Genomic DNA, 6000 nt, shown 5'->3' with positions numbered 1-6000 from the left:
AATCTCGGCCGACCCTCCCGGTCCGTCTAACATTGGTGGCCAGCGGCGCGATCCGAATCACCGCATAACGTACAGAGAGTAGCTCACCCCACAACGAACCACAATGACAACTAAAGAGAGCGGATCAACGGAGAAGTTCCAAATGGAAAAACTAGAGGAATACAGCCATCGTGAACTAAAGCAGTTCTGCATCGAACTAGGTATCGCTACCACCGGACTAAGCACCAAGGACGATTTTAAGCATGCCCTAGAATCTTGGGCAGAGACCGGGGATACCGAAGCCCCTGAGCAAAGCACCGCGAAAAAAACCAACACGGCCCCTGAAGGGCAAAGAACCGGTCTCTCGCAAGACGAGATCCAAGAAAGAGAAAAAACCCGACTACACGAGCTAGAAATGGCCCGACTCAAGATGGACGTAGAACTCAAGTTGGCCGAACAAAAAATAAACTTAGAGCACCTACGTCTCCGAGAAGAAAGAGAGGAGAAACAGAGACAAAGGGAGCTCGAGGAAAAGAAACTAGCGTACGAGCACGAACGGAACCTAGCCGAGATCAACCTGCGCAAGCAGAATAAAGAGTTAGGGGTGCCCGAGAGACCACACACCCCAGGGACCACGGAGAAAAAAGTACACATCCCCAAGGATGTGGTCCGAGAATATTTTCGAGAGGACGACATCCAGCAATGGTTTAAGGCCTATGAAATCGCTATGACTGCGCACCGGATCGATAGAAACGATTGGGGAGCCGGCCTATGGGGCAGATTCCTCAATGAGGGCCGCGATACCCTGTTACAGCTCCCAGACCACCAGATGACCTCCTACGACCATATGAAAGCGGCCCTCCTCACCCGCTATGGCCTCACGCCCGAGATGTACCGTCAGAGGTTCCGAGACTGCACACGCATCCCGGGTACAACTTGGGTGGACTATGTAACGTACTTCAGCCGAGCTTTCGAAGGCTGGATCAAAGGGAACAACGTCACGACCTACGAGCAGCTGTTCAATCTGATGGTATGGGAGCATCTGTCCAACAATTGCTTCATTGAACTACGCCAACACCTCCTCGACAGCAAATTAACCGATCCCCGGCAGCTCGCAGCCGAAGCTGACCGGTGGGAGATCACCAGAGTGGGCCGGAATGGGTCCTACGAGCAAAACAGGAACAACAATGGTCACCACCGATCCAGAGGAGGAGGAGGAGGCCAAGGACGAGGAAGAGACAACACTCCGGCCGCCCCCGTTACCAGCACCACCCCCCCGGCCAACCGGGGCAGCACCCCGGCGCGACCGGGGTACAGAGCAAATGTCACGTGTCACCGATGCCAACGAGTCGGCCACTATGCAAATGACCCAAGCTGCCCGCAGTATCAGAGTCCAAAACCCCGCCATGTGGCCGCCGCAGCACTAGGGGAAGAACAGATCTCCGAGGAACAAGAAACAGACGAGCAAGAGTATCAAGAGTGGGAGCCAGCCGCCATGACTCTCGCGTGCTTAGGGGGAAAAGACATGGTCCCGCGGGTCCCCCTACCCGCTAACACCCAGAAGTACAGCCAATGGGTGAGCATCAATGGACAACGGGCCGAAGCCCTTCGGGACACCGGGGCCAGTGTGACAGCCGTCCGCTGTCACCTGGTGACCCCAGAACAATATCTACCGAACATTCTCTGCCCTGTACGATCAGCCGACAACTCGGAAAGTCTGTGTCGGATGGCCTGCGTCCCTTTTGAGTGGGGAGGGGTCTCCGGCATGTTGAAGGTGACGGTCCGAGACGACGCCCCCGTGGACTGCCTCCTCGGTAATGACCTGGAGAGCTCCCCGTGGGCAGCTGTGGAGCGAAAAGAACACTTGGGGATGTTGGGCGTCCCGGACTGGGCGTGCGTCACCACACGGTCCATGGCCGCCCGTGCCAACCATCACCCGGAAGAACCAGAATGGCCGGCGCCACCGCCTCCGGTCGCCCCAGCCGAAACACCCGACCATGACACCCCCCTCGAACCGGCTCAACCTTCCGACCTCGCTAACCTTGACCAGTGGGCCCAAGAGGGGGGACCCACACAAGAACAATTTCGCCAGGAACAGAAGACCTGTCCCTCCCTTGAGGGACTCCGCCAACAAGCGCTCGCCCAAAGCGCAGGGGATACCTCCGGAACTCATTGGGTCTACTGGGACAATGATCTGTTGTACAGCGAGCAACGAATCGCCGAGCTGGGGGCCAACCGAGTACTAGTAGTACCCCTCTGCTTTAGAGACTTCCTGTTAAACCTGGCCCACGATGTCCCCCTGGCAGGGCACCTAGGACAAGATAAAACCTACAGTCGCCTAGTGACCCACTTCTTCTGGCCCAAAATGAGGAACGATGTGCACCAGCATTGCCGATCTTGCCCCACGTGCCAAGCCAGTGGGAAGAGCGGCCGCAAACTAAAAGCCCCCTTGCAACCTTTTCCAGTAGTCACGACCCCATTTGAGAGGGTCGGAATAGACATTGTGGGACCCCTGGACCCGCGTACGAAACAAGGCCATCGCTTCATTCTGGTGCTAGTGGACCACGCCACCCGCTACCCTGAGGCTGTTCCTCTCCGGACCGTGACAGCCCCAGTGGTCGGCCGGGCCCTGATGGGGATCTTCTCCCGTGTGGGGTTCCCCCGAGAAGTCGTCAGCGACAGAGGCACGAACTTTATCTCTAAATACATGAAATCTCTCTGGCAACAGTGTGGGGTCACCTACCGCTTCACGACCCCCTATCACCCCCAAGGAAACGGACTTGTTGAGCGGTTCAACCGCACGCTGAAAGGAATGATCGGGGGATTGGAAGAGCCCCTCCGTCGCCAGTGGGATGTGCTGCTGCCGTGCCTCCTCTTCGCCTACCGAGAGGTCCCACAGAAATCCCTAGGCTTCAGCCCATTCGAACTGCTCTATGGGCACCCAGTGCGGGGGCCGCTCAGCCTGATCAAAGAAGGCTGGGAGATGCCTCCGGCCAAGAACCCTCCAGATGTCTTCCGGTACCTCCTCACCCTCCGCAACCAGTCCCGGCGGTTCAGAGACCTAGCAAAAGCCAACCTAGAGGCCAGTCAAGAGGACATGAAAAAATGGTATGACCAGAACGCCTCATCCCTTGAATTCGAGCCGGGACAACAGGTATGGGTCATGTCCCCCACGGAGCCCTGCGCTCTCCAAGACAAATGGACGGGACCCTTCAAGGTGATCGAGCGCAAGGGTCCTGCCACCTATCTGATCGATATGGAGTCCTCCCGGAACCCCCTCCGAGTCCTCCACACCAACAGACTGAAACCCCACTTTGCACGAACAGAACTCAGCCTACTGATGGCCACAGACAATGGGGTTGAAGACGACTCCGAGCCTCTCCCTGACCTCCTGCGGACCCAGGAGCAAGACGGCTCCGTGGATGGGGTCCGACTCTCGGAGACCCTCACCAGAGAACAACGCCAAGAGTGCCAAGCCCTCCTGTCACGGTTCGCCAGTCTGTTCTCCCTCACCCCAGGTGTCACTTCCTGGTGTGTGCACGATGTGGACACCGGAGACAGCCCTCCTATCCGCCACCGGGCCTACCGCGTACCTGATCGGGTACGGGCCTGCATCCAGGCGGAAGTGGCTAAGATGCTCACGCTCGGGGTCATCGAGCCCTCAGACAGTCCATGGGCCAGCCCGGTCGTACTGGTCCCCAAAGCAGCCGCCCCCGGAACCACACCAGAACTCCGGTTCTGCGTCGACTACCGGGGCCTGAATGAAGTCACCAGAACGGACGCACATCCCATCCCCCGGGCAGATGAACTGGTCGACCGAATGGGAGCTGCCCGCTACCTTAGCATCTTCGACCTGACAGCAGGTTATTGGCAGATCGGCCTCACACCCCGAGCACAAGAACGTTCTGCCTTCTCCACCCCCGATGGCCATTACCATTTTACGGTCATGCCCTTCGGCATGAAGAATGCCCCAGCAACTTTCCAACGGCTCGTCAATCAGGTCCTGGCGGGGCTCGAAGGGTTCAGCGCCGCCTACCTAGACGACATCGCTGTGTACAGCCACCATTGGACCGAGCACCTCCACCACCTCCGAGCAGTGCTGCAAGCCCTTCAGCGAGCTGGCCTCACGATCAAGGCCAGCAAGTGTCAGATTGGACAAGGGTCTGTGACCTACCTCGGACACCAGGTGGGAAGCGGCCTAGTGGCCCCTCTACAGCTGAAAATTGCCGCCATCCAGGACTGGCAGCCCCCTATCACCCAAACCGAGGTACGAGCCTTCCTGGGCCTCACGGGCTATTACCGAAGGTTCGTGAAAGACTATGGTACCATAGTGGGGCCTCTCACCGAACTCACGTCAAAAAATCAGCCCAAGAAGGTGAACTGGACCCCAGAGTGTCAAGCGGCATTCGAACAGTTGAAGGCCGCCATGTGTTCCGCTCCTGTGCTCCAGGCCCCAGACTACAGCCGGGAGTTCGTCGTCCAGACGGACGCCTCCGACCAGGGCATTGGGGCGGTCCTGTCCCAAGTGAACACCGAGGGCCTTGATCAACCGGTGGCCTTCATCAGCCGGAGACTCCTACCACGGGAGCAACGCTGGAGCACCATAGAGAGGGAAGCCTTCGCTGTGGTATGGGCCCTCAAGAAGCTCCGGCCTTACCTTTTCGGCACCCACTTTCGGGTGCAGACCGACCACCGACCCCTGCAGTGGCTGATGCACATGCGGGGGGAAAACCCCAAGTTGCTACGCTGGTCCATATCCTTGCAGGGTATGGACTTCACAGTCGAACACCGGCCTGGGTCCGACCACGCCAACGCGGATGGCCTGTCCCGGTTTTTCCGCCTCGACGAAGAGAGTCCCCAAGAGGATGGGTAACTCTCCCCGCCTTCAGCTGGGGGGGACGCATGTTGGACAGGCCACATGAAGGGCCGCTCTCCCCCGGCTCGACCAAGCCCGAGCCCGGTCACACAAGCACCACACACCACCATTGCACGTCCTCCGTCCCCTCAGGGACCCCTGCCCTCGAGCATGTCGACCTCGTGGGCCCGATCCACTGCCGGCCCACGCGCCCAGCCCGGGCCGCCATCTTGGACACTTCACCACGTGGCCGCCTGGCCCCCGGCCGACCTCAACCCTGGGCCTGGCCAGGCCTCAGACATCCCGGCACCACCATCCACCCAGGAGGTGAGCGGGCTACTTGGCAAGTCAATGGGAGAAGGAGGTGTCGATGGCTCTCCCCCACCAAGTGCCGCTCGCCCATCGCCTCCCCGGGCGCTGGCTCCACCCCCCTGCTGGGTGTCTGGACTCCCTCATCCCGGACCTCCCGACCTCCAAGTGCGAGGGTCCGGACATCAAAGCACACCAGCCCTATAACTGGGGCAGCTCCAGAGCAGGAAGGCAGTTGTATCTTGGAGTCGAGAGACGCAAAGAGGAACTCATCCTGGACGGACTACTGGCGCTGCCATAGCTCTGTCCTGTGCACCATCGTCCTGCCTGTTGGCGCTGCCACAGCCGTCGTAACCTTCATCCTTCATCGTCGTCGGGATCTGCTGGCGTGGCCGCGGACCGTTGTAACCGTCATCTTTCACCGGGACCTGCAGGCTCCGCCGCGGACCGTCGTCCTTCCTTCATCCATCTCGGGACCTGCTTGGCTCCTCCACGGCCCGCTCATCAAGAACGCCGAGCTCGAGGATTGAGAGCTATTTTGAACTCACTGGTAACTAAGACTGTCCCGCTACCCCTTTCCTCAACCAAAGACTCGAATCGAGGGGACCCCTGAGTCCAGACCTCCTTGTATCATACCAACGTAACCTAAGAATTGCATATAAAGTCTCGTTAACCTTCAATCTTGTGTGGTGTCCGTCTGTGGGGGGGAAGTTACTTGTCTGTACAGTCGTTGGAGACGGCTCTCCCTGGAGACCTCTCCCCGTAATCTCGGCCGACCCTCCCGGTCCGTCTAACATTGGGTACTCCATTTTGGGATATCCTTTAAAGATCAGTTAGGCCTCCTTTTTATGTGAACA

This window comes from Lissotriton vulgaris, chromosome 7, assembly GCF_964263255.1.
Source record: "Lissotriton vulgaris chromosome 7, aLisVul1.2, whole genome shotgun sequence".
In the NCBI taxonomy this organism is placed as follows: domain Eukaryota; kingdom Metazoa; phylum Chordata; class Amphibia; order Caudata; family Salamandridae; genus Lissotriton; species Lissotriton vulgaris.
The sequence above is the reverse complement of the archived record's forward strand: the minus strand, read 5'-3'. Positions refer to the sequence as shown.